The 14,430-nt window shown below is 46.6% G+C and overlaps 1 protein-coding gene across 1 annotated transcript in view; it reads right to left on the bottom strand.

Moving 5' to 3' along the window:
* The window catches only part of hdac4 (histone deacetylase 4), a 238,108-nt gene that overhangs the window by 6,647 nt on the left and 217,031 nt on the right, over nucleotides 1-14,430 (bottom strand).

The raw sequence follows: 14,430 nt of genomic DNA, 5'->3' as shown, positions 1-14,430 counted from the left end.
GTACATATCCCAACCAGATGCTTGTATTACAGGCAACATCTGCACTGAGCTAAAGGCTAGAGCTGCCGCTTTCAAGGAACAGGATACTAATCCGGACGCTTATAAGAAATCCCTCWACACCCTCCGACGAACCATCAAACAGGCAAGAGATCAATATAAGACTAACATTGAATCCTACTACACTMGCTCTGACGCTTGTCGGATGTGGCAGGGCTTGCAAACTATCACGTAATACAAAGGAAAACCCAGCTGAGTGCTGCCCAGTGATGCACCCTACTAGACGAGCTAAATSCCTTCTATGCACACTTCAAGGCAAACAACACTGAACCATGCYTGAGAGCACCAGCTGTTCCGGACAGCTTTGATCACGCTCTCCGTAGCCGATGTGAGTAAGATCTTAAAACAGGTTAACATTCACAAGGCCATAGGGCCAGATCAATTACTAGGATGCGTACTCAGAGCATCTGCTGACCAGCTGGCAAGTGTCTTCACGGACCTTTTTAACTTCTCCCTGACCCAGTCTGTAATACCTACATGTTTCAAGCAAACTACCATAGTCCCTGTGTCTAAGAATGCCAAGACAACCTGTCTAAATGACTACCCCCTGTAGCACTCACATCTGTAGCCATGAAATGCTTTGAAAAGTCATGGCTCATTACTAAGCTCATTCGTAAGGCGCTACACAGTGTAGTGCGTACAGCCTAATACATCACTGGGGACTAACTCCCTGTCACCCAGGACCTCTATAACAGGCGGTGTCAGAGGAAGACCTTGACAATTGTCAAGGACTCCAGCCACCCAAGTCATAGACTGTTGTATCTGGTACCACACAAGAAGCGGTACCGGAGCGCCAAGTCTGGAACAAAAAGGCACCTGTACAGCTTCTACCCCGAAGCCATAAGACTGCTGAACAGTTCATCAAATGCAACGTCAACTATTTAACATTGACTCCCTTTATTACAGCATTAAACAAAAAAATCTTACTTGTTTTTACACTCCCTTGTAGTGGCTATATGCACACTCAGACATATACACACACACACACACACACACACACACACACACACACAACACACACACACCACACACACACCACACACACCACACACACACACACACACACACACACACACACACACACACACACAACACACACACACACACACAAAAACACACACACTTTCATACGCTGCTGCTACTCTGTTTTATTATATAATCCTGATTGATTGTTTATTATATATCCTGATACTTTTTACCCCTACCTACATGTATACTGTTTTACCTCAACTACCTCGTACCCCTGCACATTGACTTGGTACTGATACTCTTTGTATATATCGTTGTTATATATCGTTGTTATTGTTTTTATTGTGTTACTTATGTTTACTTGTGTTTTTATTCAGCTAATATTTGTCTTACTTTTTAACTCTGCATTGTTGGGCATGGTCTCATAAGTAAGCATTTCACTGTAAAGTCTACAGCTGTTGTATTCGCGCATGTGACCAATAACATTTAATTTCACTTGACGCACGCACGCACGCACACGAGCACGCGCGCGCGCGCGCACGCACGCACGCACGCACGCACGCACGCACCTAGGGATACTCTGACTGTTAGGAGAATCAGATGAAGGAAACAGGGCATTCCCCAACCTGCTTTTCCAATCCGGAATGATTACATTTTCCTCTGGCTCACCGTGTGTGCTGCATTTTTTTTTACCCCCTTGTGAGCATAACCATTAAAATAAAGCCCCAAATACTTCCATGTATAAACACTGGACGAAATATAGGCACACAGACGTCTTTCTGCGCTATCATAACCTTGCTGAAAAGAAAGTGGAGGAGGAGGAGGAGGTAGAAAAAGGCTCGAAACATTAGAAGAAGAGAATGTCAGAAGAGAGGAGAGGAAAAAGGGATCGCCGGTCGGTTCCGTTCGGCCCYAYCTGGAATTTTTMTTWWAATTAAAACAAATAGAGGGTGGGAGGGTGACGGGAGAGGCCAGTCTAGAGAGAGGGATACTTTAYCCCGGCTGTGGTGCGACAAACTGCATTATACACACACAAACACAGCCACACACACACCAGTGATGTGTTGACTCAATGATCCGCAGTCTCCGTGGTTATATCTGCGGGGKGGGTGGGTTTAGGCTCATGAAATATAGTGAGGATGAWGGGCAGGGTTAAGGGTTAAATAAAGAGAAAACTATGCAGAAAAAAAAGCCATAAATGTATCATTCTTGTGCAATTCATATCTARAGGCTACATTGAGGTTTTTACTTCCTTATTTTGATATGCCGTTAGCGCGTAAGCCGAAGCTTCTGGGCCTAAGTGTACGTGCACACCAAACACACGGCCATACGCTTTAGGGTACTTGGGCAGGAAAAGTTAACGTCGGAGTTTAGTTCAATAAGASAAAGCTGGGAAATGGAGAGTTGAAATTAAAGAGAGGGGCCAGAACAGTAGCCTCATATTTGGGAAAGATGTTATGTGTAATGATTGAGGCGCTACACAAATTTGACAGTCACAAGACGGGGACTTAAAATATGGCARGTCAAGGGAACTGCAAAAGGAAGCAGTTCTTTCYATAAAATTATACACGAAGTGTACATTTGAACTCGGGAACAGGAGTGGAGAAATATTATTTATTTAAGCATCTTGAGAGAATGAATGCGCGGTTAGGGGACATCTGTAAAGGTGCTATCGTTATCAGCATCATAAAAGCTGATAGTATTTCAAACACATAAAATATGCATCCAAGCCAAAGTAAAACCTTATCAGAAACATGTCGTGTCATTTTCACAGCAATTCCCTGAAAACCGTTTAGGGACAAACAGAGAATTTTTCCCGAGTTTATTTTGCGTCATTGCATTTTCTCCCTGGTCCCTAAATGTKTTTGCTGTGCGAGAGAAGCAGAGATGAATGAGAAAACTTTACCGACGTCAACAACATCGAAGCATTCATTTTATCGATGTGTGACATATTTTCTGGTGAGCAAACTTTATTTAGTCTTCTAGGGCAACAGAAGAGAAGCTGCATGTATCRATCTTTGACTGTACAGCACATTTTCTATATTTGTAGGTTAGGGTCGAGTGCGGGTCCCAGATTTTCACTTTATCACATATAYTCGGGTGGTTGCGGATGGGTTATTAYCAATTGCCCGTYGGTGCGGGTGAACAAACAGCAGACCCGCACACATAGAATCACAGAATGGTTTGTGGTACAGTACAAAACACATGCACAAACACTTCCCCACACACACCAATACCCTATCATTCACATGGGTGGCTGCAATGCAATTTCAGCGGCTTTAGAGGAAACGCGAACCTGTGTGTCTGGACTATGATCAAGGTCTGGGGCTGTCCAACACACACATAAGAGACAACAGAGGACTTTGTTCACTCACACCAGGCCACCCGAGAGTCCTAAGTGACGCACCGTACCCACCAAACAGAAGGAGTTCCCTCTCAAAGCACCCCTACAGAAAAACTGTTTTCACAGTATTAATATCAGAACGTGGTATGATCTGTATATCATCCATATTCACACTGCTCTGATATCAATGGTCTTCAAGGACCCCACTAATACTGCTGCTTTGGTACAGTCTAGRCATTGCCCTTGTCAGATAACTGCTAGTTGTCCCRCACGATGAAATCGGTTTTGACGAATGTGTCTTGTCATYGAGATCCGGCTTTTACAAAATGACACTGATTGGCACAAGGGGGGCGCAATATTAATCAACTGACCGCTGCATCATTTGTGGGGGACGACATGTTTGCTGTTGCTTTGTTTGATATGGTCACCCTAAGGGACCCTTGAAATACTGCCGAGTCAGTTCCCTATTTCTCATCCTTCTTTTTCCTTTTGTTTAAGTTGGAGAAATGAAGTTTTTCTTTCAGTCCTTACACAATAGTGAGCTAAGATCCACAAATGTGTGTCTGTCTACGCCCACTACTCTGTTTGTGTTCACCCCCAGTCCCTACCAGCCAAGTCATCTCTCCACCGCTAGCCCCCCCTACCCCCCTACCCCTCTTTCCCTGCCCCACCACTACCCCCAGAGACCCGCTGCCTCCAGACTGGCCTGGCACCGTAACCAGGGAGGGGGTCCCCACATGGGGCCAGGCTGGGGGGCTCGGAGGGCTGTCTGTCTGTCAGCTTGACGGGCAGCTGTAAACTTTAATGGCTCTTGTCAGCACACTCCGGGCCTATCTGGCAGGTATGACACACACGGCGCTCCCCGCGGCATCCACAGTGATGCAGGGCATTTATTTGAGTTTCTAACCCCCCCATCCTCCCTCTTCTCCATCTTCATAGCAAGAAAACCATCAACTCTTTCCAACAGAGAGCGAGAGAATAGCTTTTATTGGAAGACAGTGTCCGTTGCTGCCTGCATGGTGTAAATCCAAGTCTGTCTGTTTGAGTGTGGGGAACGGCCTTCAAACGCATGAGGGGGAAGCCAACAAATTCGAGACACCACGCGAACCAGAGGKTCTGAAGGAATGTGGCCCCAGAATGAAAAAAAAACATTCTGGGGAAGGCAGTGAAACCATAACACTGGGTGGGAGGAATTCGACTTGTTCAGCAGACTAAAGACACAAGGCATCTATTGTTTGTGTTTTTTTGCATGCACGTTGGTTCGACCGCTGACACCAGTTGATTACGTTGTGCTAATTGAACGAGCTAACTAATTATCGAGCAGAGCAGGTGACCTTTTTTGCTGCTTCGTTACATTTCCGTTCGCTAAAGAGAGTGAAACGCCAAAGCCAGAGAAAGGCAAAAACGGACCATGCTTAATGTAGCAGGAGGGTAAGCACAGAGGATAACCTCATCGGCGACTGGCAACAATTAGCGTATTAGCCTGTTGTTTATCAAATAATTGCTAACGACCACAATTTGGATGAGAGGGCGCAACATCTGTTTGCACACATTTGGCAATTAGTCACGAGGTCAGAGTTGACTAGCATCGTCGCCAATGCATCATTCATGAGAAATTTAACTAGAGAGGCTTTGGCGATTACGCACTCAAACGATGAAGTAAAAAAAGGCCTGTATAGTCCATTCACCAATTTGTACCATTTTTTCCCCCCAACCTAATCCGAGCCACTTTCAAAGGGAACCCAATGCTCATTAAAGCAAAGCTTGTCTTAACCTGCCAATAAAAAGGGGGAATATGTTTCTCACTGTGGAGTGCCCAGTAAAACGCTCGATGCACAGACTACAATCACACGGGAGGCAGTGGGGCTGTAAAACCCAATCTACAGGTTTGGCCCTGATTGTGTACTTATTTAAACTCCTAGTATGTCTACATTTGAGATCGTATTCTTAGGCCAATGAGAGACCAATGAACATTTTGGGTAATACATTTTAGTCGTGTTGCTTGAATAACATAACTGAAAGCCCTGCTTCTGGGACTTGACAGACAAATAAAGCAGCAGACTAGCTGACTGGCTCATTARCCCTTCATCACTACCTAACACACGCATCCACAAATACACACAACCCCTTTCCTCTCTATCTATCCGCCTCATCAAATCGCCGCTGGCGAGAGTCATTGCGCTGCATTCCATCTCCATTACACTGGACCTTATACAAAGACTGATAAAACACTCGCTTCCTGCCATTTTGATTAGAGACATTTGAACTTTTATCTGTTATTGTCTCCCCTGCCTTGTGTTCTCCTTCTTGTGCCGTTAAGACTTGTTGAACCGGTCACCACACTAATGAGGGACTGATCTGCACTTGTTCAAAGACTGACTGGGCTTCCCAATGAGAAGAGGCAATGAAAAACACAGCGGGTTTGGCCAATCACCAGTGTCTAAATACGGCGGCGGCTCATGGGCAGTCAAAGGCGACTAATGAGCCGTGTGTTCCAACTCCTTATCAATGGTAATGTGGCGTTTCACGTGTGTTCCTGGCTCTGCATTTTTCCACTTGCCCAACGTCCGGAGTGAAACTCAAACCCTGGAGCTTGCTGGTTTATGACAATAGCTTCCTCCCCCGACTTCAAATGATTCCCCAATTTCCTTTGATTCTCCGATCTCTCTAGGCCTGTCAGTGACCCTGTCGTGAGAGGTGTGAGGGTAAGAGCTTTCAGATGTGGGCTGGTGACGGGGTCCCGGAGAGAAGGGCGAGAAGGGAGCCCTATGGGGCCAGGGCTGGTGCCTCTTTTTCCACTTCCAGACTCCCCGCCTTGCTCACCCATCGACCCCCAAAACAGCCTTCTCTCCTGGCTACTGAAACTTGAAACCTTCCTAGCCCCAATCCTTTCAGGACTAGCCTTCCCTTGTTCCCCCCTTTCTCTACCCTCCTTCATGGCTCCATATATTAAACCAAACCATAACCCTCAGTGGTAAATTGAAGGAACTTTGGCGATGCAGGCTCTTGATCTGTCGATACTGTTYTTGTCGTGGCGATGACCACAGTCATCCAATGGCACCAGTGCAGGTAAACAGATTAAGGTTATTGCATTAACGCTCGACGGGACTTTTGTGAAGCTCCCCCTTCAAAGTAAACCTTGTTCCAGCTCAGAGCTGTTAAGATTCTACTTCTTCTGACAGGTTGACGTTGGTCTGCTGTGGATCTTAAATTCCCCTTCAGGCTTTGAACTTTCTTTGGTGGGTTCAGAACAGTTCGACTGCATTTGACCATGTTTCACTCGGCCTCTCCTACGCCCCAGCTTGTCCCGGTCACTCTGAACCGAAGCTGCAACCCGTTTGGGGCGCGGTCGCCTGTTGGTCGCCGCTTTCCCTTTCTCTGGGGGCGGCTGGTAGCWGTGACCACGTCTTATTAGCGTGACCCAGCGTTATTGTTCTGTTTGTTTTGCATCGGGCCCAAGATCCACATTGGAGCGGAGCCATCCGGTCTTTTATGGTTCCAAGAGCTTATTTACTGCCTTGTCTGGAGGGAGGACTGGAATAACACAGGCACCTAGCCCTTTTATCAGCCAGTCCAGTCTAAGCTGACCTGATCTCTTCCTAGCCTTATCCTCTATCTATACTCAACTTCACCAGCATCTAGTGCAATACTAACAGCGAGCATGACTATTCGTCATACATGTGCATCCTTATCTTCACGGTTAGCCAGCTAGCTACGCTTCCAATGTCTCTCACTCATTACTCCAGAAATGCGGACAATATGCCGGTGCGCACATGAAAAGAAATCCCAGCGGTGCCTCCAAATTTGTTACCCATTCTTTTGAGCTTATAAGGTAAACCGAAAGGCCAAAGGTACTGTTTACTTGACTTTTAATCATGTAAGCATGAGGTAGCATGAGGTTTACAACAATAACAAAACATTTGGAGTACATACCACTCTTTGGTGCACTATTAGAGTGAGGTGTGGGTGAATGTATTGGTGTGTAATAAGAGGCAGTACGTTACGAGATATAGCCCCATACACCTCGTTAATGGAGGTTTTAAAGTTGCACTGGGCTAACTGGCTAACGGCTTCAACAGGTTATCTCCTTGTCTGTGTCCCAAAAGGCACCCGATTCCCTACACAGTGCACTATAGGGCCCATGTTAAAAGTAGTGCTCAATATAGGGAATAGGGTGCTGCTTGGGACACACCGTCCTTGTCCCAACGACAGAAAACACGCAGAGGGTGTGTGTGTTTGTGGCCTGGGTCGGTCTGCAGCAACACTTAAGAGGCGGTCACATGCTCAAAATAAATTACGTTTATACAAACGCAGGACTCAGGGGCCTGGAAATTCACTTTTATCAGGCTCTATTTCAGCCTCTGACCACTGCTCCCCCTCGGTTTTAGACATTACATCAGCACTTCATCTGTGTGTACTACCCAGGGGTCAGCACTAGCCAAGGGTCAGCACTAGCCAAGGGTCAGCTCTAGCCAAGGGTCAGCTCTAGCCAAGGGTCAGCACTAGCCAAGGGTCAGCTCTAGCCAACCCATTTATTGTCTTTTAATACGTCAGTTTATTTAAAGTGTGGATTATTCATTATTTAGATAGGACGCCATGGTCCTTATCGTGCACTACATATGAAATAGGTTGTCATTTGGGACGCAGACAGAGTTTGTTCAGCTCCAGGCCCAGCCTACACACTCCCACAATTAACCTCAGATTGTTCAACTTAAAGCTTGTTACTTCCTCCCTTCTCCCTGGCCACTGGCCATGGGATCCTCCCACATTGGGCGTTGGGGACAGAGAGAAAGAGAAACAATAGATTAATAAGGGATGGAGAGAAAGAGAGAGGATGGAGAATAAAAAACAGGGTCCCTCCGTCTCTCTCTCTCTCTCTCTCTGTCAACTCACTGTTCCAGACTCTCTCTTTCTCTCCATCTCTCTCTCTCTCTGTCAACTCACTGTTCCAGACTCTCTCTTTCTCTCCCTCGCTCTCTCTCTGTCAACTCACTGTTCCAGACTCTCTCTTTCTCTCCCTCTCTCTCTCTCTCTGTCAACTCACTGTTCCAGACTCTCTCTTTCTCCCCATCTCTCTCTCTCTCTCTCTCTGTCAACTCACTGTTCCAGACTCTCTCTTTCTCCCCATCTCTCTCTCTCTCTGTCAACTCACTGTTCCAGACTCTCTCTCACACTGTGTGGCTTTTATGAGTGGTGTTCTAACAGTAGTAGATTATTTCAGTATCCTACCATTATCAGCAGCTTATAGAAAGTTTCACATAAAAATGATGATTTCGGGAGCGCTTCTCACTCTGAGATGCGAGATGTGTACTTGAAGCAGTATTAGCATAGGTTGGGCTGGCAAGGCAAAATGTGTAACAAGTTAGGCGCCTCTCAGGTGTCAATTATTCATGCGGTTCCACCACTACCATGTCCGAGAGTAATTTTCTTCGGTGGTAGACTGACTGGATTTCATCGATCGCTAGTGCTATCTTGTACACTAGCTCTACCATAAGCGTCATATATTTGAGAGCGTAAAGATTATGAAACACATTGGACAATTAAAGGCACTGCACAATAGACTGAGGAACATGTCACTACAAGGCTATACTAAGTACATCTAGTGGGGCACACTGAGTCAATATTATTAGTAAATGATACGAGTCTGCCTTCTGAGAGTACAGGACGCTATTGACCAGTGCCTCTTGATACAAGTAATATGGCTTGATCAGATTCACCATACAACTCGGCAGTAGGGTTATGGCTTCACGCACGAGCTATTTATGACCTGTCCGATACAATAACACTTTGACAAGTATGTGGTTAAATTGAACAATCCATTCATCATTTTCTTGAAAAGTCTCTGCCTGCCCATGGTGTTATTTAGGTTGGTGTTATGTAGTCTTGCTGGCATACTAGGACTAGGGTGATAACCAGGACCACTTTTTGACGCGCTCTAATGTGCTGTCTGCGATTACGATACTTAGTATCTCTACTAAGCCATATGCTATCAGATATTTAAAGCTGCAGCATGTTGGTCCTGAGCATATGAAAATATTTGAATTAGAATCTCATGAAGGTGCTAGTTGCTACTGGCTGCAGATGAACAGTATATAAAAGTCCCATTAATAGCATTCCCAATGTCTGAGGAGCAAAGAATGCTTTCTATGAAACATTTGGAGTGATATCTTTTCTGCCAGGATGTTTCTTACCCTATCAATTTCAATTGTTTGTCTATGAATTTCAAACAATTTGTTCCGTGAAAGACACAGGGACCCAGAATTCATCTCTGGGACTGTGCATGCCTACAGCAAGTTTTGAGATTCAGTATGATGGTGCAGACATCATCATGCAACTTCGAGGAAATAAGATTTCCTATGGAACCACTACTGTTTGGTCACTGTGATGATGTCTATTCTGGACATACTTTGTGACTCTGACCTAGAATTCCATCTTTGTGAATGTCTGGTCTGTTACTCCCGTTCAGAGGATCGCAGGTGTTTGCTTAGCTTAATGACTGCATGCTGAGAGTTCAGGCCGGAATGGTGACAGTTGTGGGGCACTGCGGGAGGAAGCCAGTACTGTAGCGACTGCCCTGTGTTCCCTGGGCAAGGAAGGGCAGTCGGCCTTGTGTCCCTCCTACCCAGTGAAAGCTCTGATTCTGGGGTATGGATATGCCAGTGAGCATCTTCCTCCCCTTGGGCTTAATGGACACACCTCTGACTCCTGGTGAAACAGGCAAAATTGGAAAACTTTCACCAAGGCTATCACTCAAACACATATTCGAAGAACTAGACGCAGTAGAAGACTAAAATCTAGAACATAAACCTTTATTAATACAGTTATCATGTATCAATAATCTGCCCACACTGGGAAACAATGGTTATCAACCAAAGACCGGTCATTTTAATCTTAGAACTAGGCAGTGCTGAGCACAATCACTTTGGGGCTGTCATTGCTGCGCTTACCATTCCAGAAGTCATCCCTCCGTGGCTGGCTGGGTCACTGTTTCCTCCGGACCCCCTGTTTGAGGTGCAGCTCGCCTCTCGCGCAACGATGGGCAGCTCGTTCTTTCAGGTGGTAGCTGATCAGGTGACTAATGCCTCAAACAGCCTGTCTTTGGTGCGTACCTGACAGTGACGAGGAGGAGTGGGCTAACAGATGTTTAGCAGGTTCAACCGCATAATTAAGGATGCTAACAAGAATGCTTCTGATACCATTGTTTTGCAACTCAACAATGCTACATACTAGGCTATAGCTAAGTTGGCTGACCAACCCAATTTCCCATATAACAAATATCACTCTATGGAGCAAATCCTAATTTCCACTTAAAGTATATTTTTCAACTTAGTCATGCATTGATGTCAATAGTGACTGTTGTTAAATGCCAGAAGGTGATTATCACTCACACTCCCTCTTGGGTCCACCAGTAGCAGGTGTTTGGGCGACCACAGTGCATGCCCGGTCAGGACATACTGGCCTGGGTTGGTGGCACTGTCTCGTACCAGGAAGTCCCCGTCTGACCAGCATTTCCTCAACATCACGGCGGCTCATACGACCGTGGTACCAGGCCTCCGCCGGAGCTTGCTCCTCCTGTAGGGGCGACAGTGGGCAACCGACTTCGGGGTGGGCTGGGCCACTGGTCCTTCAAAACACACACCCCACCGTTACCACCGACACACCAGCCTCGTGCATCTTTAGAGCATCCTCAAAGGTCCTGCAGAGAACCAGGAAAAAGTGAGAAACATCATGGCACACACACACTGGAACCTGTAACATGAATGACATACCTCCATACATGCCAACCCTATTTCCAGATACTCCCTTCATCTTGAATAATAATAATCTCTATTGTGTCAGTGGCTGTGTTCAGTGGATGGATAGCTGTTGATGAGACTCACTCATGTCAAAGAATGTCTTTCATGGGGCGTCTGGCCCCCTGGCAACCCCTGTGGTCCTCTGCTCCCTGCTCCAATCCTCAGACTCTGGGTGTTCAGCAATATAGGTGCTCCTCATAGTCCCTGCTCCCGGAGCCTGGCGCGTCTGCCCGCTGGTAACCACCTCTGCATGTCAGACCCTGTCATCAACAACTCAGTTTTACTAATACATAGCTACTTTACATACTCTCTGCAATATTCTTACTTAAAAAATAAAGTTCCACAGACATTGTAATATCCTGTGACTTGCAAAGTAAGTTGTGACCTGCGTACCATATCAGACCAATGGTGTCCTCCCGAGCTGCCGTTGTTTTCAGTATCCCAGTGAAGCTCGTAGCACAGCTGACCTGAGGGCAGGAGCTGTGTTCTCTTGGAACGGAGAACCCATCTAAAACATACGAGATGCCCAAAACTCACATTCAGCATTACTAATAGTAGACATGTATTCTTTATGACTCTTCAGACCACCTGGTAATAATAGTTCCACTTCTACAGACCCCCATATGTTTGAATCCTCTGTATAGGGCTGCAGGGTATGAGAAGATCGGACAATATGCCGGTGCGCACATGAAAAGAACATCCCCAGCGGTGCTCCAAATTCTGTTACCTCATCTTGTGTAATGAGCGCTTAATAGTTACAACAACTCGAGAAGTGCGCAGAATACTGTTACCTTGACTTTTAATGAGCGGTGTAAGACATAAGGGGTCGCATGGAGGTTTACAACGAGATAACGAAACATTTGGTAGTACATAAACCAGCTCTTTGGTGCCCTTATTAGAGTGAGGTGTGGGTGACTGTATTGGTGGTGTAATAATGAGGCAGTACGTTAAGCCGAGATATAGGCCCCCCATACACCTCTTAAGGAGGTTTTAAAGTTCACTGGCTAAACTGGCTAACGGCATTCAACAGGTTATCTCCTTGTCTGTGTCCCAAAAGGCACCCGATTCGCCTACACAGTGCACTATAGGGCCCATGTTAAAAGTAGGCTCAATACAGAGGAATAGGTGTTGCTGCTTGGGACACACCCCCTTGTCCCAACGACAGGAAAACATGCAGGAGGGTGGTGTGTTTGTGGCCTGGGTCGGTCTGCAGCAACACTTAAGAGGCGGTACAATGCTCAAACTTAATAAATCACGTATATAGACAATCGGACGGCGATGAGACATCAGGGGCCTGGGATATATTCACATCTTTTCAGGCTCTATTTTCAAGCCTCTGACCACTTGCTCCCCTCGTTTTAGACTTACATCAGCACTTCATCTGTGTGTGACTACCGCAGGGGGTCAGCATAGCCAAGGGTCAGCCACTAGCCAAGGGTCAGCTCTAGCCAAGGGTCAGCTCTAGCAAGGTCAGCACTAGGCCAAGGGTCAGCTCGCAGTAGCTTAGCCCAACGCAGGCCAGGTCGTTACACCATTTATTGGTCTTTTAATATCTCAGTTTATTTAAAGTGGTGGATTATTCATTATTTAGATAGGAACGCCATGGTTCCTTATCGTGCAGCGTTACATCATGAATAGGTTTCATTTGGGAGCGGCAGACAAGAGTTTGTTCAGCTCCAAGGCCCAGCCTACACACTCGCCCACAATTAACCTCAGATTGTAACTTAAAGGCTTGTTACTTCCTCCCTTCTCCCTGGCCACTGGCCATGGGATCTCCGCAACATTGGGGCGTGTGGGGCAGACAGTAAGAGAGAAAGGGAAAACAATAGACTTAATAAGGTGATCGGAGAAGAAAGAGAGAGGATTGGAGAATAAAAAACAGGGTCCCTACCGTCTCTCTCTGCCCTCTGCTCTCTGTCACTCCACTGTTCACAGAGCTCTCTCTTTGCTCTCCATCTCTCTCTCTCTCTGTCACACTCACTGTTCCAGACTCTCTCTTCTTCTCTCCCTCGCTCTCTCCTCTGTGCAACTCACTGTTCCAGAACTCTCTCTTTCTCCCTCTCTCTCTCTCTGTCACTCACTGTTCCAGACTCCTCTCTTCTCTCCCTCGCTCTCTCTCTCTCTCTCTGTCAACTCACTGTCTCCAGACTCTCTCTTTCTCTCCCTCTCTCTCTCTCTCTCTCTCTGTCAACTCCACTGTTCCAGACTCTCTCTTTCTCCGGCCATCTCTCCCTCTCTCTGTCAACTCACTGTTCGCAACTCTCTCTTCTCGGCCCATCTCTCTCTCGCTCTCTCTCTGTCAACTCACTGTTCCAGACTCTCTCCTTTCTCCCGCATCTCTCTCTCTCTCTGTCACACTCACTGTTCCCCAGACTCTCCTCCTTTTCTCCCGCATCTCTCTCTCTCTCTCTGTCAACTCACTGTTCCAGACTCTCTCTTTCTCCCCATCTCTCTCTCTCTCGTCGTCAACTCACTGTTCCAGACTCTCTCTTTTTCTCGGCCCATCTGCTCTCTCTCTCTGTACTCACTGTTCCAGACTCTCTCTTTCTCCCCCATCATCTCTCTCTCTCTCTGTCAACTCACCTGTTCCAGACTCTCTCTTTCTCTCCCTCTCTCTCTCTCCTTCTCTCTGTCAACTCACTGTTCCAGACTCTCTCTCCTTTCTCTCCCTCTCTCTCTCTCTCTCTCTCTCTCTCCTCTCTCAACTCACTGTCCCAGACTCTCTCTTTCTCTCCCTCTCTCTCTCTCTGTCAACTCACTGTTCCAGACTCTCTCTTTCTCTCCCTCGCTCTCTCTCCTCTCTCTCTGTCAAGCTCACTGTTCCAGACTCTCTCTTTCTCTCCCTCTCTCTCTCTCTCTCTCTCTGTCAACTCACTGTTCCAGACCTCTCTCTTTTCTCCCCATCTCTCTCTCTCTGTCAACTCACTGTTCCAGACTCTCTCTTCTCCCCATCTCTCTCTCGCTCTCTCTCTGTCAACCACTGTTCCAGACTCTCTCTTTCTCCCCATCTCTCTCTCTCTCTGTCAACTCACTGTTCCGGACTCTCTCTTTCTCCCCATCTCTTCTCTCTCTGCTCTCCTCTGTCAACTCACTGTTCCAGACTCTCTCTTTCTTCCCCATCTCGCTCCTCTTGGCGGCACATTGGCCAAGGCCCCTTTTTTTTTTTTTTTACCCCCTTTTCTCCCAATTTTCCTGGTATCCAATCACTAGTAATTACTATCTTGTCTTATCGCTACAACTTCCGTACGGGCTCGGGAGATGACA

This window comes from Salvelinus sp. IW2-2015, linkage group LG36 (genome assembly GCF_002910315.2).
Source record: "Salvelinus sp. IW2-2015 linkage group LG36, ASM291031v2, whole genome shotgun sequence".
In the NCBI taxonomy this organism is placed as follows: domain Eukaryota; kingdom Metazoa; phylum Chordata; class Actinopteri; order Salmoniformes; family Salmonidae; genus Salvelinus; species Salvelinus sp. IW2-2015.
The sequence above is the reverse complement of the archived record's forward strand: the minus strand, read 5'-3'. Positions and strand labels throughout refer to the sequence as shown.